This window comes from Vulpes lagopus, chromosome 1 (assembly GCF_018345385.1).
Source record: "Vulpes lagopus strain Blue_001 chromosome 1, ASM1834538v1, whole genome shotgun sequence".
Lineage (NCBI taxonomy): Eukaryota > Metazoa > Chordata > Mammalia > Carnivora > Canidae > Vulpes > Vulpes lagopus.
In genome coordinates, this window is record NC_054824.1 from 91,566,010 (window position 1) to 91,591,735 (window position 25,726).

The following is a 25,726-nucleotide window of genomic DNA, read 5'->3' on the forward strand; positions in this document are numbered from 1 at the left end:
TAAATCTCTAACACAAAAACAATGAACTTGTTATACTGGTTTACTATTTTAATTCATTTTCATCTTTAAAAGGCATCCTTAGATCATATTCTAATGGCACATACTAATTTTATGGCATAGGTACTTCTTTATTACTTCACAGTCACAATTCACCCTTAAACTATAAATTCTGAAACTGGCAACAGATACCACTTATGTTTACGGAAAGTCTCAACTTGGCTGTACTTCTTTTCATAACTTGAATTTCTCTAAGACTGGAAGCTGAAGGAAAGTTAGCTGTTGGTAGGCTGAAACTTCACACTCTTATTTCACTACCCTCCCATCAGCGATCCACTCACAGGCAAGCCAACAGGCTGGCCAAGCCCCACAGAAATTACTCATTTCCACCCTCTCTTTCCTCATCTTTCTTCCAACCATACTTCAAAACGTAATTTTAAACTCTTGCAGGAAACCTGATTAATACCACCTGGTTTCCTCTACTCCCTTAACTCTGGGCCTCTGCAGCACACAAACAACACGACTCATCCATATAATTATTTGTCAGCTTTTTCTTTTGTTGTTTTTCTTTGCTAGTGCGTCTAACCTACAAGAACCCACTGAGATTACAAATTTATTTCTTCTGAGCTATGCCCTAACTCATTCTTCTTTGCCCAAAGCATCACCAACTGTGCTCTGTTTAACAGTAGTCACTTAGTAAATGCTGATGGACTTACTACAGTAGAACAATGCGTCTCTGGTATTTCTCAATATCCCAGGGAATCCTCCACATCTATAAACATGCTGGAGATGATACCAGGTACCGCTAGAGGCTTGGGGTCTTCCTGAGGGTGCCTGGGACAAGAAAAACACAGAGAGAGACCAAAGACAGTCAGGAGAAACACAGAGAGAGGAAACATGGAAATAAACAGAGAGTAAAGTATAAGAAGAGCGAAAGAGGAGTTACAGAGAGATTAAGCAGCCAGAGACACTCAAGAGACAGGGAAGGAGTTGGCAATCTCACTTTGGATTGGAAACTACATTTTTGTTACTATTTACTGTGTAATATGTGCCCTCATATTACTAAACTTATGAGATACTCATTTCAAAGTTATTTCTAAGGTTTTTCTGAGCTTCTATCATCCATTAAAATTCATCTTTACAGCCTCATCTTTGCAGATACACATGCACAGACACAAACAGAATCCTCAAAACAACCCAGTTGTAAATTAAAAGAAGAAAAAAAGCCTTCTCTCAATTCTCCAATTTATAAAATGGTTACTTCAGAGGGGCATTATGACTTGCTTAAGGTCGTCAAACAAGAACATGATAAATGGGGCCCTGAATCTTCTGATTCCAACATCCAGTGCTTTTTTTCTGACATCCCATGTTCTTCTCTATTAGAAATGAATCCTATATAAATCATATAAATCCAAACTACACATTCAAAGTAAAATTTTCTACCTTTTTAGACACTGAACTACTCTTCTCAGGTTACTCACTAAGACCTTACCCCAGTGCTTCATTTTTTTTTTAAATCTACCAGAAAAAATAAATCAGGATGAAAATACGCAATGATAGAAAATGTCAAACAGAAATGAAATTAAGTGAATGTGATTTGACAGAATTTTAACGTTTAAAAAAAGGAACGAGAGTTAGTTTACTCCTTTTACAATCTGGTAATTCCGAAGTCTTAATGATTCAATACATTTTAGCTCAAAGATTTAAAAATGCTCCACGTTTCAATGAATTCTTAAGATTTAAATACTAGTAAGCTTGTCTCAAACTTACTCTGTCATAATGTCTCACCTAAAGTATATACCTGCATGCAATCTTTGATTTCAGGGTACTCCAGTAGAAATGAACTAATGCATTACTCTAAGCTTAAGTATTTTCTCTTGAGGGATACTTATACTCTTCTAAATAATCATGCCCTTTTGAAAGCAATGTAATTGCCAGAAAATCTCCTTTGATACAAGGGTAAGCATGTTATTGGATTTCACAGCAAGACAAGATAATAAGAATGCAAAGAAATTTCCATTTAATTGTACATTGCTATATTTTTCTATGTTCAGCAATTTTTAAACTAGAAATTTTCAAATAAAACCTAAAGTATAGTACTGCTCTGCCCTCTAGTGACTGGCTAGGTTTTGCTAACTACACGCTTTTATTTATTTAAATTGCTTTTTGAGCAATATTTAGAAACTTTTGTACTACATATAACAGCTGCTTTTTCATCATTTGGATAGTGAACAAAGAGTACTAGTCAACTTTCCAGATACAGCTTGTGATGTCAACACAATGCGGAAAGAGACAGGATTTATTTTCATAGGGATGGTAGGTACATCTAAGTATTGAAAAAAAAATAGTAATATAATCTATTCGTCTTTATTAAAATTTTTATGCAATTTATTCGGAAAGGTTATATAATTCCATCCATGTTAAAAACTTTACAATTTTGATAACTAGAAATCCTAAACTGGTTTATTTCATTATTTTGGAGACTGAGATATCAAGGTGAGTAGTACTATATATACCACACATCAATGTACAATTTTCTACTAATAGAGCAAAAATATGCATAATACAAACTATACTGAACATCATTTACCCTTAATTATTCAAGTGGCACTTACGGATTTTCCTGAACCTCAGCGTTGTCATTAGGAAATTAACTGTGACTTTATATATGGAAAAATTAATCAAGGATCCAGGTAAGACAAGAGTTATTATACAGAGATTCACCCTAGTATTTCAATGAAGGTAGTAGTTTCTTTCCCTCCTAAACTCCCATAAGCTTCTTGCAAAAAGAACAGCATTTCTACTCTAATCTCAAAATACTATTTCTGTGTCTACATACCTCTGTAAAAACGTAAGCATTACATCTGTATATATGAAATGCAAAAGGATATCTGAATATGTGAGGATAATCCACGAACAGTACAGTGGTGTGGTTAGCACAAACCCTGCAGCCAGACTGCAGAAGTTTGAATTCTGGTTCTGCAACTTATTGGCAGTGTGACCTTAGGCAGGTCATTAACCTCTCTGTGCTTCAGTTTCCTCACCTACAAAATGTGAAAAAAAGACACACCTACCAATAGTAATGTCTTATATCTTGATAGGTATTTGGGTTACACAGGTGTATGCATTTATCAAAGCTCAGAGAATGTACACTTAAAATTTGTGCATTTCACTGAATGTAAATTTCAGATTTAAAATGTACACACTGAACTACAGTCAATTCTAGGCATTCTCAAGTATTTATGGAAGGTGTAGCAATGTCTTTAATTTACTTGCAAACAAGTCAAAAATGAATTGATGATTGCTAAGTTACAGAAACGTAATAAAATAATGTAAATGTTAATGGTCAAATATAGGTAGTGAGTATATCCGTGTACAATGATGTTCGAAAGGTTCACAACAAAATGTTGATGGGAAATACATCTCCCTCCTCACAGAGCTGATGTGAAGATTAACTATGTATGTAACAGTATGAAATACACAGAAAAGTACCTGACAACCAACAATGGCAAATTGCAATATGTTTTTTTTTAATTTTTATTTATTTATGATAGTCACACAGAGAGAGAGAGAGTGAGAGAGAGAGAGAGAGGCAGAGACATAGACAGAGGGAGAAGCAGGCTCCATGCACCGGGAGCCCGACGTGGGATTCAATCCCGGGTCTCCAGAATCGTGCCCTGGGCCAAAGGCAGGCGCCAAACCGCTGCGCCACCCAGGGATCCCAAATTGCAATATGTTTAAGCAAATGAAAGTGATCTCTTCTTCCCCAGTTGGAGGAAAAAAGTAAGAAAATGATGAGGCGTCAAGCTCTTAAACCACAGTGAGTAGTTGCCATCAAGAGTGTTAAAGTTCAACTTTCAAATAATTCATAAAACTGCATGGGCCATGGAGAGAACATGGTCTTAAAAGTAGAAAAAGCTGATTAGAATCCTGGCTGTTTTTAATTAGCCAGAAAGCTCAGACAATATATTAAATATCTGAGCCTCAGTTCCTTCACATATAAAATGGGAATAATGATACTTAAGAGTCTAAGAGTCACTGTGACGATTAGAAAACACACGCTCCCTCTCTCTTACACACACAACAGAGAGAAAAATGCAAATGATGACAATTGCAGTTTTCATCATTATAATCATTATTACTACTTATGGTGAGTCTTGTATCCTCCTAAAATTATTTTGTGCAAATGGAAACAAAAGTGGCAATGTATCTATCCGATTCTATTCTAGAAATTTCATATGCAGGTGGCCTACTATGCCGAAGAAGCTTCGACAGGATCTTTATTAAACCAGCGGGCGTTATATAAAACATCACTGTACTTAGTGTAAAAGAAGAGCTGGCAATGACAGGGAATTCATTATTCATCCTTCTGTAATGTCAATTATAATATAAGTCCTATGGGAGAGGCATTTACAAAGCAGTTTGCTGATGATATTTTAAAGCAAGTCATTTCACTGCATTTGAGAAAATGATATTAGCACCTGGATAAGTTTTGATTTGAAACACTCGGAGATAACATATTTAAAGAAAAGAATATTAAAACTACATTTATAGAAGATGGGTTCTATGCTCCCAGGGAGTGGATTTGTAAGTCATTATAGATTATTCCATGAAAACAGTGGCTTAACATACAGTTTTAGCTTAAAAAAAAGTCAAGAATGTGGCAATAAAACAGGTAATATTGCAACCACTGTATAAAGTGGCTTCTGCCTTGATCACTCTACAAAAGCTGCTTTCTCCAAAGGACTCCCAAATCACCTAACCCAAACACTGTTTGGGGGTATTTAGGGGTCACTGTATTTTTCAACATTTTTTGTTGAAAACTCTTCCTCAGCTTCTTTGGTACTGTACTCTACTGCTTTCCCCACCACAGGTCTAATTGTTTTTCCTTTAGACTTCTCTTAACAAAGAATAAGGTAGATATTTTCCAAAGTTCTGTCTTAGCCATATTTTCTACTTTCACCAATATTCAAAGTTTCAGCTGTCTCGCTCTCTCTCCTAAACTATATTTATCTTTAGGCTGAATCTCTCCCAAACTCTTATCAATCTGTAACTATATCCTATACATAATCACATGGATATCCTCTCTGCATTTCAAATCCAATCCATCCTAAACTTTATTTCCCCTCCCAAAAATCAGTTTCTGCTACTCTCTTTCTATTCCTGGTAGCAGTCCTATCTGTACTCCCATGCTTAAATTAAAAACCTACCTTTGACTTCCTTTTCAACACCCCCACTTCTTCCTTCCCTCTTATGATCCCCCTACAGTCCAAGAACAAGGTCAGTATGTTGCCAAATCCTACAGATTAGTAAATTGGTTCAAGTGACAGGACAGGATATGTATTCTCTGAGAAACTAAATTTGCAATCACTAAATACATGCAGACACACAAACACAAGCTGAAGGGTAGTGGCTATCAAGTGTATCTTAAACTATATCCAGTCAGGGTATAACCTTCATCATGTCTGTCATGGTGGTGCCATTTACATCACGTCTCTCACAGTGGTCTCATGGTGGTCCCATCCAGAACAACTCACTCTTATTTGCTAAAGTCCCTTAAACCAATCTTTCCCACACTTACCTCCTCTTTTCCCCTTTTATATCACCTGTTCAAAATTTTCCAGTGGCCCATTTGCCTTTAACAAGGAGGAAATAAGTCAATTCACCCAGACATTCAAGGCTCTTACATTTGGCTTTTCTAGGTTTCCCATTTTACCTTTATGTACATGCCATCCAACTGGCAAAAAGGGATCTATTCACTTTCTCGACGTTTGTTTTTTCCCCCCCTGTGTAGACTTCCTTGATATTCCTACCTGGGATTTAAAACCTCCCTCACTTCTTAATGAAGTTTGTCCCTCTTTCCTGCTTGGAGTTTTCATTCTATTATCATATTGCGACTCTGACACTGTCTAACTTGTTGACTTGCACACTGTAGTTCTAGTATTTATCAAAAAAATAAAGGAAGAGAAAATATATTACTTTATCTTTAAACATAATATTTTTCCAGTAAAATTACTGAAGACAGTTCAGGTTCTAAAAAGAAAGGAAACATAGCTGAAGAAAGAGTACAAACACTCTCATAGGTGGGCCAGTAAGGTTTAGAATTTCAATATACACGAATTTTAAAAGTACATAAGTCTATGAAGCCCATGGTTGTTAAGGTTAGAATGTACACATATTCAACTAGGAACCAAATTGCTATAAAAAGATCACAAATACCTAACATATACATGCTAACTGACCAAGCAGCTTTTAGAAGGAACCAGGGTATTTTCACAGATGATTATCCACATTTAGATGTATTAATTACAGAGATATTCAGAATAAATATGTATGTTAATTATAGATATATTTGAAATCAATATACCTACTGGTATCAGAAAAAAGACCAAGTTTTATTTGTTCATGCTCATGTGCATGAAAATTATTAGAAAGTAGGTACTTTCGTTGAGTTGGCATTTTCTGCAGAAGTAGAAAAATATTTTCCTCTCTTGGATCAATTAATTATGAAATGCTAAGCCAGGGACCTAAAAATGAAGGGAAATTTTGCTTTTCTAATTTATGAATAAACTAGGAGAATCAGCTCATGACTGAATTTCAAACTAAAATTTTTAAAAATTTTATAGCAATCAGGTTAAGATAATCAATTTATGAAAATGGCTGACATATTTTAAAAGTCATTAAGGATTCATAATACACTTCCTTGTTTTGTTATGATAATTATAGTCTTGGAAGAAAATTATGTAAATTATAAAAATTTACTGTTATACTTACATAATTTATTTAAGGTAAAAATTTTGTTAATACCAAGAATATAAAGTAATAATAGTCCTAAAATAACTATAATCCACTGAATGATCGATGACTTATCTCTTAATATTTTTAGAACCTGGAGCTTTGATTGGGCTTTAATAAAATTGCAAAATTAATTGGGGGAAGTTTAAAAAATCAAACTTCTATCACAGATGATCATGTAGAAAATATTTTAAAGTATCTAACAATATAAAGAACAAACATTATTCTCACCTAATGATTTAAACCAAGTCCACCCTGTATTCAAAAAAGACTTCCAAAATGTAAAAAGGTGTGCATGTGGAAGCTAGACATTTTCCTTGTTGTGAATGGGGACCAAAAAAATGCTTGAAATTCAATTACAAGGAACAGTTAAGAAGCAAAAAAAGTCAAACTACACCTCTGATTTACTGTCTCTTTTGAGAACGAGCATATTTTCTTCACAGTACCTGCCAAGTGCTGGACTGGCACTGCATCCTCCAGCACTTTTAACTCTCAATCATCAGTACTCACCCCATTTCACAGACCAATCTAGATAACTTTCCAACACCGTAATCACAGTAAAAGCCAAGTCGGGTACAGTCTTGAGCCATCGGACTCCGCAGCCCATGTTTCTAAGACATAAAGCTACAGCTCAAACAAACCAAAGTGACACATTTAAATCCATCTTCCATAGAAAAACCTTTAAGTTTTTGCCTATCCGTACTAATCTCCAGGAAGCACCTGAATAGTTATGTAGTTAACAATCTAGAGGCAGGGATAAGAATGTTTGTAAGCATTATGAAGTAAAACTTCTGGAATACTTTTTCCCAGGCATGTTATAAACTCTAGTGTGTGAAGAATCTTATTACAATAGAAATAATTCATAAAAAATCCTATGACTGTGGTGATTAAAACTTATAAAGAGAGGCAAAACTGGAACACTTTTACCATCCACAAGATATATTAAAATAGAGATTTATCTTATGTTCTCTAAAAAGTGAGACTTCTCAGTGAACAATAAAGAATGGGAAAACCCAACACTTTAACAGAAACAACAAAACTATCATTCCTTCAAGTGTTCACATTACCAAATGAATTGAAAGGTGGGCCATCTGCTTCATCAAACCGCAGGACAGCAGGACAAAACCAATGCTATAGGGAGAGAGGGCTTTGGTATTTCACAAGAGATTATCCATAGCTACTAATTTCAAACTTCACTGTCATCTTTTATACTATAATGTACTTAACAGGAAGACCTGGTAACTCTAACAATGTTGAAAACATAGTAGGTGTTCAAAATGATAGTAAGGACACGGTGGTTCAGAGTTTCGTGTATGTGTCCATGCAGGTGGCGCCTGGACGGATAGGAAGGGCATACGCTGCTCTGCACATGGACACACCTCACATTCTGTAGGTCTTGATGTCTCTCTAATCTGGCAATTCTTCATTGGAATTAGTGTGGCAAAACGGAGAATGTTTAGGACAATGTCCATCAGATAAATCGTAGCTTTCGATTATTTAGGTCTTGTTCAGAAGCCAGTTTCCTCCCCATCTGGCTGGCTCTCTCAAGAAACTTGGGTACTGTAAGTGACTAATGGTAATGCTAGTGCCTTAAAACATTACCTGAAGTGGAACACTTCTGCCATGAAGAGACACTTGGCAATAAATGGTCTTACAGTAAATGTGAAGGAACACTGAAACAGTTATATAATCCAACTGCTTTTTAAGAAAAGTAATATAACCAAGGCAGAGGCAGAACAATTGCAAGCTAAACTAAGCAAGTTGTAAAAAGTTTGAATAAAACTAAAATAAAATATTCTTATTCATCATCTTCACAGATTAATTCAAATACAGAAATGCCCTAAAAATACCACCACCACTCTGCCCTGCAAGAATAAAACACCTCAACATGGACTTTAGCTTATCTTTTTGGTACATATTAATGGAATCCAGGTACCATACAACATCTCCTTAAGCCCAGGTGGACCAATCTGCCTACCTTAAATCTCAGGACATGCACATGAACTCCACTCAGAAAGCCACTGACGGTTAGAGAAGTACTTGGCAAAGATCTTAATAAACCTTGCTGACTCAATGCATACTATAAATGAGTCAATAGGCACCCAGAAAATTTTGGGTGCTCATTTTAAGTTCTTCAGCCCTTTAACACTTATTGATTATAGGACTAACTACCAACTTAAAGGCACAGAGAGACTTTTATGTTTGAAGAACGGCTGCTTTCCTTCATTCAGACTGGGAAAAATAATTATTTGCAGGTAGGCCAGGGCATGCTTATTAACACCAAGTTCAATGGCATACAGGATCAATGAAACTTGAACTCTGGTAATATTAATTTACCAAATGTTTACTAAGCAACTTCCACATGCCAGATACTGTTTTCAGGTTTTGGGGATGCAGCCATAAACGAAACAGACTCTCTAGGGTAAAATTAAGTCCTTTAGCATACTGAGGAAGATTATATGAAGAAACTATATGCATATATTCATACATACTTACTACTTATATTTATATGTCTTTGCTCAGATATTCAGTAAATGCAGTACATATTTTATACTAAATGCACAGAAATACTGAGAGCTATCTTATGTGAAATTTGACACCATTAGATCCATTTATTTTCCTGGGGAAATGCACTTTTGTATACAGAGATCAAAGGGGATACCAATGTCAGTATAAAAATACTTAATTTATCCCCCTTTCAGGGAAATATTAATGCATGGAGTAAAGTCATGCCAGAATTTACTTATGCTGCCCTTAACTAGTAAATATCATAACCAGTAGATGTTACTGTTCAGATGAAATACATTGCTAAAATTTATTATAAACAAAGCTTTTTAGTTTGAGTCATTCCTGTAAATAGTTTTATACTGAAACTGAAATCAAAAGTAGCTAAAAGTTACAATACCCTTTAACCAATTAAACTAACATCCACAAAATTAGATCACTGCTCAAAAGCGCATCCTTTAGTCCGTAAACACGTAAGGTGAGGTAATAAATTTTACAAGCCAATTTAAAATTATGTTTACAGAAAGGCATTTAAAGTCTCCCAAGTTTGTTTCCTTTTGATTACATTTTGTTTTAGACAGGCATCAAATCATCAGAAACTGAAATTATTCAACTGACATATAGGTACACTTACACAAGATTCAAAGATAAAACTAAGAAAGTTAGGTTGAGCCTACATTAGTATTCAACAAGTAAATGCACGATTTACCTGTCACTTATCCCAAACATCCACCAACTTACTTTACCTACTAGAAAAGTTTGCCACTCTAAAGTAGAAAGAAGAAAAAAAGAAAGAAAGAAAGAAAGAAAGAAAGAAAGAAAGAAAGAAAGAAAGAAAGAAAGAAAAAGAAAGAAAGAAAGAAAAGAAAGAAAGAAAGAAAAAGAAAGAAAGAAAGAAAGAAGAAGAAGAAGAAAGAAAGAAAGAAAGAAAGAAAGAAAGAAAGAAAGAAAGAAAAAAATAAAGTAGAAAGAAGTACTACACAGATGGTCAGTGAATTGTATTTAGACTATTACTTGAGAAATGCTAGCAACCTGACTTACAAGCTAGTTACCTGACTTACAAGCTGTTATCAGAGGAATGCAGGAAAAGGAGGAGGGAGGAAAAAAGGGATAAAGAAGGGAGTGAGGGAAGCAGGAAAATACACAGGTAGATGTAACAGATTTGGGAGTCCTTGACCTCTACTGGCATTATTTCTAATAGATAATCTTTTCTTTCAGTTTATCAAAATCTCAGGTACAGTTGATCCTTAAATAATATGGGTTTGAATTGCACACAGATTTTTTGGGGGATAAATACAGTAGAGCACTGTATATGTATTTTCTCTTCCAAATGATTTTCTTAATAACATTTTCCTTTCCCCAGCTTACTTCATTATGCAAATACAGTATAGAATACATATAAAATATGTTATAGGCAAAGCTTAGTAGTCTATTAGCAACCAAATTTTTGTGGAGTCAAAGGGTTCCACACAAAAGGGTTGCTCCTAATGCCAACATTGTTCAGGGGATAACTCTATATGCCATTTCCCTGTTTGAATTCAAAACTGATTCATAAAGTAAAAGAAAACTGCCTTAAAAAAATATGAATTGGCTTGATTATAGTAAACAGAAACAGATATAACCCAAAAGAGTAATTGAGTTATTTTTCAACCTAATTTTCAAATACATTCTATTCCTAGAACCAATGAGTACACATGGAAATCAATTTTTCAATGATGTAATTCCTCCATTATACAAATCACTCTGATTTTCAGTTCTTAGACTTGATTCTTTCACTTCAAAGAAACTCATTTCCATGCAGTACTTCAAAGTGTACGAAATATGAATTCAGTAATTTCAAAAGCCTCCCACCCCAATGATCCAAAGTTTTTAGAATTTTAGACTGTAATAAATGAGGTTTTCTTGTTTACAAATTCACCAAAAGTATTTTTTAACTTTCACTTTACTCTCGGGTACAAAAAAAAAACCACAACTATTTCTGTTAAGAACTGCATTAGTAGCCCACCAATTCATACGCTGAAGCCCTACAGGCCGAATTGTCAGTACTTGGGAGACAGGCCCTAAAAGTAGGTAAAGGTTAAGTAAGGTCATAGGGTGGGACTGTTATCCAATAAAACTGGTATCCTTTAAAGAAGGGGAAGTGACACTGGAGCTCACTCTTTCCACATACAGAGAAAAGGCCCTGTGACTACACAGAAAGAAGGTGGCCATCTACAAGCCAAGAAAGGGAGACCTCCCCAGAAATAGAATTTGCCTGCACCCTGATCATGGACTTTAGACCCCAGAATTGTGAGAAAATAAATACCTACTGTTTGAGCCACCCAGTCTGTGGCATTTTGTTATGGCTGGCCAAGCAGACTATGTAGTCTCTAAAACCGAAGAGCTTACATTTTTTAGGTAGTTTTACTCTACTGATAATCCAGCTGAATGAGTAACTGACAGTTACAAAGATGGCCCGTTTATTTTATTTTATTTTTTAATTTATTCATGAGAGACACAAAGAGACCCAGAGGCAGAGACACAGGCAGAGGGAGAAGCAGGCTCCATGCAGGGAGCCCCATATGGGGCTCAATCCCGGAACTCCAGGATCATGCGCTGGGCCGAAGGCAGACACCAAACTGCTGAGCCACCCACGGATCCCCTGGCCTGTTTATAAGGAGAAGAATTTGAAACAATTTCAAGAATAATTTACTCCCCCAAATTATTTTACTTACATGTTTTTTGAAATTAAACAAATGAAACAGTCATTTAAGAAACAGCACACAGCGTTGACTCTTAAGAGAGATGGACTATGTTGTGCCTGATTCTGAGAACATGAGGGGAAAATGTCAACAGAGAAGGGTTTTGAGGCAGTCTAAATAATTTAACCCTCATTGGAAAATAGTACCATAAAAATCTTGATAGAAATGCTGTTTCTTTTTAAACCAAATAGCATTTGCTCTACATGGTGAGGAAAATTTCAGGGGCGCCAGAGTGGTTCAGTTGGTTAAGCGTCTGCCTTTAACTCAGGTCATGATCCCAGGGGTCCTGGGATGAAGACTCACATTGGGCTTCCTGCTAGGCAGGGAGTCTGCTTCTCCCTTTGCCTCTCCCCCTGCCTATGTGCACACACTTTCTCGCTCTCTTAAATAAATAAAATCTTTTACCAAAGAGAGGAAAAGAAAATTTCAGTGGTACTATCCCCACATCTTGTACCTCACTTTATCAAATTTGATTTGATACCGATCTCATTAATATTCAGAGTGAAGAACATATGTCTACATTTGGCAGTTATTCTGTCCTTAAAACTCCTATATTTTCAGTGGCAAAAAGTGAATTATTAGATCATAGAGTGGCTAACATATCTGTAGGATTCACCCTTTCTTTCTGTGTTAAGAATGAAGCCACTCTGTATTTTCAGTAGAACTGTAGAAGAATACATTAGATTCTTAAGCATTCAGGCAATATATTAATACCTTTGGAGGTGTGTGTCTGGGTTTATATATAAATACACAAACATATTTCACACATACATACACCGTCACATGTCTATAAAAGGTATTTTATAGTGCGTTCAAGATTCCTGACCTCTGACCAGTTTTCTTTTTTTAGTACCATTTCTTGAGTGCTTCCTATATTATATGCCAGGTGCTACGTCGGGCACTTGACATATTTCATTTAATTCTCACAGTCCCATGAGGTAGAGATCATTATCCCATATTAGGATGAGAAAACAAAATTTCAGAGAGGTTAAATAACTGCCTAAATTCTTTCAATTAAAAAGCACCAGAACTAGGATTTATGCTAAAGTTTTTCTGAATCCACAGATTCAGCCCCCCCCCCAATCTTAAGGAACTATAAACTATCAAACAAAGCATCGTTTGCATACTCCTACATTTTTAAATCATCTTAATCCACATAGGTCTGGTAGTAATATCTTATAATACCTGTGGGATTACTCAAACCAATATTGGCTAAGGAGTTCAGTGTGCCTACTCATTTTCTAGACGACTATGGAAACAATGCATAGCTCCTGTATAATGGTTATGATCTCAGTTGGAGGACCTTAGAAAACTCCTGGAATACAACTGTTAACCTTTCTACAGAGTCTGCATTCTTTCTAGGATGGTTCTTAAAACTGATCTTAAGTAAAAGCATTCGACTTCTACTGCCTGGTAAAATTATTGTATTACTCCTGGATCAAGCAACTGACTCTTGCTTGGGTTCAGGTCATGATCTCAGGGGTCATGAGATCAAGCCCCCCATCACACTGGGCACAGGAACCTGCTTAAGATTCTCCCTCTCCGTCTCTGCCCCTGCTCAAAAAAACAAAAAACAAAAACAAAAATTATCTACATCACAATAATGTAAGTCTACTATATACACTAGAACCCTTTATACTCCATGATGGGAAAAGTTCTAACATTTGAAATATGAAGAAACTCTTGAACTGTGCAAATTCCTCAGTCCTTAAAACTTGTCACAGATAGGGCACCATAGCTCAATGAGTTCTATATAACAAAAATGAAAGGATTCGTGGTCAAATAATTTTACACGTTAAAGAGATTCACTGGAAATTATGAATGGACTTCTTGGAAGCTTAATATACGACATGCACTCTGTCTCTCTAGAAGAGCCATAGGTGGGATGCAGATATTATAGTTAAAATATGAACTGTGCCTCCTGATCAGACTTTCCCTACCCCATCCCCTTAAAAGGCCACTCCTAACCTGTGACATAGCAGTTGACCATGTGACATGCTTTAGCTAGTAAAATGAGAGGTAATGACATGTGTTACTTCCGACCAACAATTTTAAGAGTCACATTTCTACCACATTCCTTTTATCCTTCCACCTTGAAAGAGTTATGCATCCCAGAGAGGTTGCTCCTTTAGCTTTGGTCCAGGAACGAAGACAACATTGAGCACAGCAGCAGTAGATTCATCAAGATGAACAAGAGTGAGAAATGAAGTTTTACTGTTATAAACCACTAAGATTTGGGGACTCTGGATAATGAAACATAACTTTGCCTAAGCTGAATGATATAACCATGTTTCCTAGATTTACTGGACCCTGGAATCCTTTGGCCATGCATGTAACATCTTCCAGGATTTGCTTCCTAAATTACTCCTGGTTTCACATGACATCTTTTCTATTCTATTTCTTAATACTGTATTTAAGATGATCATAAATGTAAGCTAGAAGTATACAGTGTCATCTTAAGCTTCTTAAATTTTATCAGCAATTTGAATTTGTATTAATTTTTACAGTCAATAAAAAAAATTTTATTGAAATAATCTGACATTCAGAAATCATTGATCACATAACCACTTAGGTAAAGACTGCCATACTAATGCTGATTAACAATTCGGTTTTCTGAACAGATCAGATAAAGTGTCCAGTTTTACTTTCTATAGATGTATTCATATTCAGCAAATTTAGAATACTGCTACAAATTTAATTTTCTTAAACCTCACTACATTCAACTCCCTTTTGGATTAACAATTGAGAACATATTTAAAATTCCAGTATCAATATTCAACTATTCTGTAGTCTATTCTGCTGACCCAATAAAACCAAAATCAACTGTATGATAACTGGCACTCAATCCAGAATTTGTATTTGAAACTTAATTGTGCCTTAAAGGATAGCACAGAAAGGAGGATAAATGATTAACTAAATCTCAGTCTTCTCACTGGTATTAAAATTTTGTTGGTGTTTAAATATCCTAGGAAATACACATTCAAGCTAAATTGTATATATTTTACTATCTATTTAGATAATGACATTCAGAAGAATGGCTCAGAGGCCTTTTATTTATACTCGTATGATAAAAGCAGTATTCAGTCATATATATACTTACTAAAACACGAAGGTAGCCATAGATATTTTAGACAGATTTGAAAAGCTAACAAATCAAAATACTTAAAGACAGGAAAGATTTAAGAAAAACTTTCAATTACTCAAAAAATTAAAGAATAAGTTTATGTTCTGCAAACTGCAACTAAACAATATTTATTATCTTTGTTCATTTTAATTTACTTCAAATTCCTGTCTTTAAATCACCAGTTCACCATAAAGTGTTCAGACATCAATAAAGCAATCATACATTTTATTACCAGATTGAGATAATTCAGCATTTAAGTAATCATTATTAAAATTAATCTTAAAATACTATTGCCATATCTTAAAACCATTAAAAACTTTTCTCCCAGAAACAGCTTTGAAAATAACTTATGTACAAGGGGACAGAGTTATAGTAATCTGAGTTTCAGAGTCTGATATAATTTGTCACATATATATTTTACAACCTCAACTTTTTCTTCACTGGGTGGTTCATATTCAAAACAGTTTCATAACACTGCTATACCTTCCTCTATTATTTTTAACAGATTAAAACAAACACCTCATAATGCTTTGATACTGGCTCACTTTTCAATCAAAGCCAAAGGCAGTACAAACAAAAATAGTTTATGAGGAAGAGATCGATTTAATATTTATTTAGGTATGTAACCTCTACGTATTCAAGACTTGAATAAATTGACTTCTCACCAACAGCAGCAGATTACTGTGGAGAAACAAATCAGATTTTGAAATAGTTAATTTTTAAAAATTCAAGATTTTAACGGAAAATTTTACTTACTTGATGATGGAGATTAAAACATCACTTAAAAAAAATAGTAAAAAATTCACAAACAAAACAAAACAAACCACCACACAAAATTATCACACTTCCCTGATCAATATGGAAAGTGAATGCATCAGATGGGAAAGAGTTGAGACCAACTCTGACAGCACATAGTTCTTGACTGCTTCATTGCTTCTAGGTAAGTAAGATGCACCTGCAGTACTGCTCTTACCGGTCAAGTCAAGACTGTCCATTGTGATTTTAATGGAACATCAGAATTTCCAGCTTCTGTGATGCAGCAGGATTCTGTGAAAGACCCAGAGCAAAGTGGTTAAATAGTGAGCCAAGAAGGGCTTTCAAACAAAGCTGACACTGTCCTTTGGCAAAATTATATGCCCCCAAAATGAATAATAGCCAAATAATCAAAACTAGGCAAATTATTAAAAATCTCTATGCTAAAACCATTTAGAGAAAGTGGCCCTAAGTGTTTATTGTCAACTTTAATTAACAAAAAGACAGTCATTAACATCATTTAATGGGAATTCTGAATTTAGAGTTACAAAGATTTACAGGCAATCATTTCTCAGGTTTTAAGCTAAAATTACAGGCAAATTCTCTGAAAAAACAGGATGTTAAACTGACATCCTAACTAGATTCAACCCAACCCAACCAGATAACTGTGCTTCAGATATTAATATCATGTAATTTATCTTTTAAGTGTTTTAAGGATCATGAGTGAAGTAATACTTTTTTTTTTTTTTAAAGGTGAGTAGGGGGAGACATCCACAGAAAAAAAATGTTACCAAAAAAATTACTTTCTAGGCGAAAGTGATGAAGTAAATACAGGAAAGAGGATCAAAATCAGCAAAAGGTTGTCCACAAAAATTAAATGGAACATTTTACATTAATTATACTGCAAATATGGACATATGCCTGAACTGTGTCACTTTTAAGAATAAGTTATTTCAGTTTCTATGTGAGATACATTTGTTTAGTTTCTCGAATGCTTCAATGATCATACTAAATTCACACTCAACCAAGAGAGACAATTTCCTACCCCACTTCAGATTATGATATTTCTTTATAATCAGCAGGCTCTAACACACCCTACTGGATGTGAAACCGGATATCACCTACTGGCTTACAGCTCTATCAATATTATTAGTCATCTTCTGGCATAACTGAAGTTATTTTTCCCTAATCAGCCACCATGACATGGAAGAACTTACATTAAATATAAAAAATGAGTAATGATTCATCTGAGAAATCCTTTCTAGACTTAGATAATTCAGTTGTCACCCAGTGCTACTGCAGATAACAATAGCTAGAAGCAATGAATAAAATATTAAATGGTCTCATGTGGTTTCATATAAGATACTACTCATTCATCCCTATTTTTTAAAACGAGTATGGATGAAAAAATAAATCCAGATCTTTGAAGCAAACTACAAAGGACACATGTGAATACCTTCTAATTAAATGACTATGTGTTTACTAAGGAAACGTACAATTCCAAAATTCAAGGAGTGGTTAGAAGTCTATTCTTAATGGTCATAAAACAGGCAACTAACATTATTAAAAATACGGTTTTTAAAAAATACACTCTCATATATCTAATTACATAATTTTCTTCATTTAATCCATAAAAGCCAGTACAGAAAAGAACCATTAAAATAAACAGTGTAAAAAAAAAAAGAGAGAGAGAGAGAAACACTGTAAAATAAATGAGTAAATCACGAATAACTATAAAAAACTGTCAGGTAAACAAATTGGCATAAATGAAAAGAAAACTTTATACTGCCAAAACTGGGGAAGGAGGGTCCATCCTTACTTGATAGTGTGCATTTAATTCTTACTCTGGTTTGAAAATTTGTTTACTTTTTGTTTTTAGTTTAAGAAGTGAGCACATGGGATCCCTGGGTGGCTCAGCGCTTTAGCGCCTGCCTTCAGCCCAGGGCATGATCCTAGAGTCCCAGGATCGAATCCCATATCGGACTCCTTGCATGGAGCCTGCTTCTCCCTCTTCCTGTGTCTCTGCTTCTCTCTCTCTCTCTCTCTGTCTCTCATGAATAAATAAATTTTAAAAATCTTTAAAAAAAAAAAAAGTGAGCATATGCTATCTGAGAAATAAAATATGCTAACATTTCCTGTATACAGAACTTATTTTAGGAGCTCAGAAATAAATTCTCAACTAATCTATCTATATAAACCATAACTATACCTTATTTTGACTACTATTCTGTAATTTATCAACTGTGATACAACCATCTCAGGATAAGTCAGGACGAAGAGGTAAGGAGGCTGACAATGCTGGTATGCTGTGACCAAGAGGGGTTTTAAACTCAGGGTAACAAAGAAATCTTGTTGAACTTAACGGACTAGCAGAAGCCAGGGAATCAGCCATGGAGTAGAGGTCAATTTCAAGGCTGAAGATCCTGGCTGAGACAGACTCCCTTTGCGTTCTCTGATAGCCAACCTCAGAGACTCCAGATTTTATCTGGCTCTTAAAATTCCCGCGAGTAGTTTCAGAAAAGCAGTTTCAGCATAAGCTGCTCTGCATTTAAGTTACAAATCCTTTACAAGGTTCTGATTCGATGGAAAGGGGTGGCTGTGTGATGGGTCTGGGGTGGGGGGGAGAGCTGGGGGAAATGCCGAGGCATGAAGACAGCCCTGCAGAATGGAGAGTTGAGCGTGCACTTCCACCAGAGCCAGGACAGACCTTCACCTCAGGTCATGGTCAGGAGGCCCGTGTTCTCTGAGTCCCACCTTGGCTTCCTCTCAACCCTCACTCTCATCCTTAGTTCACACTGCCTCATTAAGACTCTGCCCTTCCTCTTTTCAAGGCCTGTTTCCCACCCGTGACCCTGCCGTCCCCAGAGGATGCATACCTCGCCAGACTGTTCAGCCACAGATTAGGATTCCCTCTGAGAAACTGCATGGCAGGTGGGAGAACTATCTATTAATATCTATTATTTACCTCTTAACCACAAATTGGACATCTGACTTGGCATGTGAAAAACCTATCTTAAAGATCGGGCCTCAGCAACCACTGAACGATCCCAAAGCAACTGGCTTTCTGGCACAGCTTACACATTGCCCCTTGGGGTGCTACGTTTTGAAAAGCTTATTATACTAAAAAAAGGTGAGGTGCCACTTCTTAGAATGAGACAGACTCCCAATTAGTGTTAATGTACAGTATAACATTCAAAGGCACATCACGGTAAAACCCCTTCTATGCCAACACTGTGTGTTTTGCACCCTGGTGTCATTACTACCCCGTCGGTGCAGAAGGGACTCCAAGGCAACCATGTTGCCCACTTATATGGAAGAATATTTTATCCCCATGAATGACTGCTTTTCTGATGTTTTCATCAATTCTCTGGGTAATAGATTAAGCTTTAACTAACTCATTTTCATACATAACCTTAATTCAATCAAGCTCAATAAAAGTCATTCTGGACTGCAATTATTTGCTAAGGAACAATTACATTCAAATGGAAAAAAAATTTTGTTAGGCATGATACAATGCCATGGTACAGATGCCTCTCCATTTATGGCACCAGAAACAACAACAAAAATAGCCAAACTGCTAGAAAAGGAAATAGATTTTTTCCTCATCCTCCTGAACCTAGCTAGGATACTCCTGGTTTTACACCTGAAGAAAACAAAAAACAAAAGGGAGAAGCCAAGAAAGCACATTTGAAAATTATTATTTTCAATGCTTGCGCTTTTGAAAGAGACTGTGTTTCTACTCTAAGAGTCAGTCTGACATCTGAGAGCCAAAACAAGTCCAGGTCACAAATAACAGTCTTTATACCTACACTTTCACTAAATCTTTCCCTAGTTTCCTCCATTTTCCCCGGAACATGTATTCCAATCCCCATACTTTACAATGCAGGGTTTTCTTAAAAGAATTGTCCTGTCGTTTTTTACCTGAGTACAATTTTTATATTTTTCCCATCTCACTCTTTTATATACTATATGCTTACAAATAAAACTTAAGGGCAGCCCTGGTGGCGCAGCGGTTAGCGCTGCCTGCAGCCAAGGGTGTGATCCTGGAGACTCTGGATCAAGTCCTACGTCAGGCTCTCTGCGTGGAGCCTGCTTCTCCCCTCTGCCTGTGTTTCTGCCCCCCTCTCTCTCTCTGCATCTCTATAAATAAATAAAATCATAAAAAAAAAAAAAACCTTAAATACAAATGCCAAGCTCTCACTTCTGTAGAATACAACATAGTCCAGGGATGTAATGAAAGCCTTCCCTGTCCTCTGTGTGCCTTAGGCCTCCCACCCACCCCACTCTATTGCATACCCCTTTAATCTCCCCAATAGTGGCATCAGTAGCACAGTCCTGAAAAGGCATACCAACTGTTGTGCAATTTTGGCCAGTGAATTGCACATTTCAGGTCACTGTGGTACACCAAAGACCAAGGGATGCTTTTTTTTCCTAGAAATAAGCTGATAGTCTGACTTCCAGTTAAGTCACTTCCTGAAATAAAATATCTTCATATGAACAGATAAATGCAGAGAGAGAGATATATATATATATACTTATACCCACATACATACACATACACATATACACATACATATATATGCTTTTTAACAAGTGCTGTCTTTATTCATACATTATATTGCCAACACTTTTGTTAAAATCTTCATACTTGAAGCCTAAATCACAGCTATTTCACAGGCATTTTGGCCAGGTACCAATCTTTAACAGATATTACAAGTGTCAGCTATACTGAAAATGGAAATCTCTTAAAAGAAATTGCAAATCTGAAGTACCTCTTTGTCACCTTCCCACCTCTACCCTTGCATTTCCTCATGACCCAGGGCCTTTTGGCTGAGAAATCTTAAACACAGTAATAAAAGCAAAGCAAGAGTTCTCTAGATATCTGACAGTAAACCAAAGTAACTACTAAGTCATTACAGATTTGTCCATCTGTTTGGACTTCCCAGTAAGCTGTTAGAAAACACTAGCAGGCAGAGACCAAAATTTCTAGCAATCACTATTTGACATGAACCTCTTAAAATAGCAAGATGAAAGATTCGGAAATCCTCTCCCTCTCAGCTCTCAATACTGACCCATTATAAAATTATGCTTTAAAAACTACCTGCCACTTAGCTGTATACCAACAGCACAGAGATGCAAATGATATAATCTTCTACAGCTTGAGAAATTATTAATGACCACCATGTATTAACACTGCAAAAGGTAGTATAGGAGGTGCTGTTTTTTAGAAGCTCATGATCTAGTTGGGTGATCACACTCACCCTCTGTCTCTCACACACACACACCTAGACACAGTTAGTTAATAACAGCAATGTATGTCGAAATGGTAAGCCAAGAATTCAAAAGTTAGGATGCACAAGGGAATCTTTATGCAGAAGATGAATAAAGCTGGAACATGAAGCACCAGTGCAATTTACGATACGGGAGAAAGGAGTGTTCCAGGGAAGAAGCATGCTGGAAGGGAGAGGAAACCGACCAGGCTAAGATGCAGGGTTCACATCAGAAAGTGGAACATGAAACATGGGTAGCTGAGAAAGTAATGCAATTTGCTTTTTTTTTTCCTCCTCTCCATAGTCTCAGAGAACAGAGTATAGTTGGCATTGTAGTGTTCTGCAAAGCACACTGACCTCAAGGACCAAACCCTGCACCCACTACTGGCTACCCTGCAACCATGGGCCAATTCCTGGGACTCTGCATCTCCATCCCTCACCTGCAAAATGGAGATAACATTCCTTCCATCTCTAAAGGTTGCCTTAAGTTATTATAAGATATAAATACTAAGGGCTTGGCATAACAGTACATGCTCAATAAATGTTAATAATCTCACTAGAGTTAAAACTAAATGATAGAAAAGCATTTAACAGAGTTGTGTTGTGAATGCACTGAAATTGGCCTTAAATATTCTCAGCACTCGGATGCTAAGTGAGTTGCTAGTTTTTCCAGTGGGGTTTTGCTGTAGATTTTGTTTTAATTTAGGTGGTTTTAACATATGTTTAACTCTGACAATCTGAACAGCCACTTTTTACTCCTATCAATTTCGAGGTACATTAGCTGATTTGATAATATGGATATTTTATTATAACGCTCATTTGCCATTAGATTGTTGTTTCAGGGGCCATGGTAGAACCATGAATTTCTGCAGTTTCCAGAAGTAGAGGTGGAAAATGAATAGGCATTAGTCCCGTCAGCTGGCTTGGCAGGGAAGCACTGAATGCCTCTTTTATACTCTTGTGAACTATATAAATGTGCCTTTGACCTTCTCAGGCAGGGGAAATTGCACATTTAAGGCAGAAGGAGTTTCACTTCCAGGAAGAGTATAAAAACATGCTTGCCAGCAGCTACATCAGGAGTACCAACAGGGAACCCCCAGGTACTTTGGGAAGATTCATTAGCTCTATCAAGCCACTGAGCACTGAGCTGGAAAATAAAACGTTAGGATAATCTCGGCCCTGTGGGATAATGTGCCTATGCATTACGTGGGTTAAACCAAATAAACCCTGGCCTACACACTTTAAAAACTAGCCTGAACCTTCAGGAAGGCATTCTGTGAATAGAAGTCAGTGGAAAAACCGGAGGACCACCTTGTTCCTTTAACCTACTTCCACCTCAACAGTAATTCACAATATATAGAAAATCACATTTACTTAAACAACTTAGTCCAAAGTCATTCAGTTAAAAAATGGAAGTTAGTCCTTTGTAATTTACACTAACTTTAAATAAAAAATATTCTATTCTGAGAGGTAAACGTCACTAGCATTTCCGTTTTTTTCTTGAATTAATCAATTAAATTGCACAATTTAAAGAAATATAAAAATATAACCAAATTGTGTGATATTATTAAAAAGCATACTTCGATTGAACTTTATATTGTGTGTGTGTGTCTTTTTTAACCTGTACTATTCAAGAAAGACTCCTCGTCCCTTTCAAGTGCCTTAATGTATATTTGGTAAATAGCTTAGCTCCAGAAAGACTCTGGTCCAGATATGTTAATTACAAGAATATTCCTGATATGAAAACACAAAGAATCTGTTCAAAGGTGATCCACAGAAAGTGTCAATACACTCTATTTGAAGTTATTTATTCACAAAGCAGTTGTTCCTGGGATCAATACTATGCAATGCTTACTTTAAATCAGAAAGATCTAAGAAACTTTCCCCAGAGGGAAACAGGGAAGTCCAATCACAATAAGACAAACCCAAAAAGGTTAAATGACTGGACAAAAGGTATTCACCTGGTTTGTGACGAATAACTATCCCAGGTCTCCATAGTGGTTTTCCTCCACACTGCTAATCCTTCAGGATGTGACATCATTTCCCACTAGAGATTCCAGTAAGTCATGGAATTATAGATGCTGGAGGCATATGACAGCTGGAGTCCACTCCATTCAACCCCTTGCACCATAGCAATGAGGAGTCAGAGCTAGGCCAGAACCCAGGGCTCCAGTTTGCCACCAATAGAACAGCAGGATGCTCCAGACCAGGTTACATCAGATCCTTATTCTCCCTGTGGTCTTCAGAGCAATAATGTTCAGCTGGAAAAGGATCATAAAATAGGGCCTAACTTTCTACTCTCCAGGTTTGAAGGCTAGGGAATGCTTCTTGGCTTCTTTCCCCTTCCTACTCTATAAGGAGAGAATGATATTTTTTAGTTGTAGAAATGGGAATGCAAAATATCTCTGTGTTTCTAAATATTGCTATAAATACCTTGGAGTAAAAATGTTAAAGTTGATTTACGTGTGTGGAGGAAGGGAGTCTATGGGAACTCTGTACTTTCCACTCACTTTTGTGGTAAACCTAAAAGTGTCCTAAAAATATAGAGTTTATTAAACTTCAAAAAATGTGAATGACAATGTACTTCATTCTAACAATATTAAAATTAAATACTGACTATGGGGTACCTGGGGGACTCCGTTTTAAGCGTCCAATTCTTATTTTGGCTCAGGTCATGATCTCAGGGTGCTGAAATAGAGTCCTGCCTCAGGCTCTGCAATCAGTGGGAGTCTGCTTCTCTCCTTCTCCTTCTGCCCTTCTATCTCCCTCTCTCTCGTTCAAATAAATAATTACAGTTTTTTAAAATTAAATACTGACTAAAAATGACAAGATGGGCTGCTGAATCGCTCAGTCAGTTAGGCATCTGCCTTTGGCTCAGGTCATGATCCTGGGTCCTGGAATGGAGCCTTGTATTTTGCTCCCTGCTCAATGAGGAGCCTGCTTCCTCCTCTCCCTCTGCCACTCCCCATGCCTTGTGCTCTCCCTCTCACATACGCATCTTCTCTCTCTCTCAAATAAATAAATAATAAAATAAAAATGACAGGACAATGACAGTTGAGAATGTATAAACAGTAACTCTCCTTTAAGTATGCTGACTCCCACCAGAAACACCTAGTACTGATTTAAATTACATCATCCATTAAAACTAAGCACATGCCCTACAACAACAACCTCTGTATAGTACAAATGCTCCACTGGTCACTAAGCCTCAATAAATGCCTCTGCATTAGCTGTTATTCCTCCTATGACAGTCAATATTTAAAGCAATATAAAATATTTGGTTCAAATTATACCAAATCAAAAAAAAAATCAAAGAAAGTATTCTTAAAGTATTCCCACTGGTAAACACAAAGGAATCCTTTGTCACAGATTCCATAACAGCAACCCTTTAGAGCTCACTGTTCTACAGCCCCAGGGGCCACTGATTACACGGAATACAAGGTGAATAGTTAAAGACGTATCCTGAAGCAGACCTAGAGACATGTGTAATAGCCATGGTTCACAAAACTGCTGGTAAATATTTTAAAATTTTAACTTTTTTATAATTAACAAAATCAGATTTCCAAGTTAAAAAGGGAACTTATTGTAAAAGCCTTTTTTAAATGGGAAAGTAATCAGCCACAAAAGTGCATTTTTCTATACTGTCTTTTCTTAAGTAGATTATAAGAGACATAAATGTATTTGCCCACCCAGTGTACATGTATCTCCCACTTTCTGGTAAAAGCACTCTGATTTTTGGGAAAATATTCCTCTTTGCTCACAGACCATGTACGTTGGATGGGACTAATCTAATTATACCCAAGTCTCAGGAATAGAAAGAGCACACAGGCTTGCCAATCAGCTTATTCCATCTACTCAGATACTGTGGCTGGGAGAGAAATGGGTATGAAACCTGAATCGGGGCACAATACAGAAAACAACAGATGTGTTACACTCTACTATTACTAGCACTTAAAGCGAAAGGAGAAAAGAAAGTAGCACTTAAAGCAAAAAGGAGAAAAGAAAGTAGAATGATTACATTTTTGTTGCAAAAAGAGAAAAAGAATGTAAAAGTACAGGACCCCATACATACCTCCTGAAAAGAAATGAAAGGGAGCACTGACTTAATTTTACTTTATTTCAAATCCTAATTTCAACAAATTAATTCCAATTTTTGGGCACATTATGACAATGAGAGATGTTTAAATGTTCAACCTGTATTCCTGCAACTACTAATTTCTCTTTTAATTTATGTTTCCTATAAAGAAAAGACTCAGGTTTCAGCAAAAAGACTGAAAGACTGGCTAATGTTAATCTGACATCTAAAACCAATTCTACGGGCATTTCCCATGTCTTGAAATTTGTTATGTGTGCTTTATGCTTATGTACATAGTGGCACACAATTCATTTTTCCATGCTTGAAATTATATATTTTCTTAGGTTAAGGAAGAGGGGGAAAACATAACATGGAATAGTTGGGAATACAATGTTTTGATTTGTGATAGTTACCATGCAGATTTCTAGGAGGAGGGGAATAAAAATAACCAATTTCTGAAGAATTA

At 36.2% G+C, this 25,726-nt stretch overlaps 1 protein-coding gene across 8 annotated transcripts in view; it reads right to left on the reverse strand.

Annotated features, from left to right (window-relative positions):
- Nucleotides 1-25,726, reverse strand: part of BBX (BBX high mobility group box domain containing) — a 271,785-nt gene that overhangs the window by 146,610 nt on the left and 99,449 nt on the right. For 7 of the 8 annotated variants that reach the window (XM_041743902.1, XM_041743893.1, XM_041743843.1 and 4 more), the window contains one exon: nt 16,136-16,209. The gene's annotated coding sequence lies outside the window, so the exon portion shown is untranslated. Of the gene's footprint in view, nt 1-713; nt 832-16,135; nt 16,210-25,726 lie in introns of all 8 variants that reach the window. The other variant, XM_041743854.1, reaches the window with a different exon arrangement.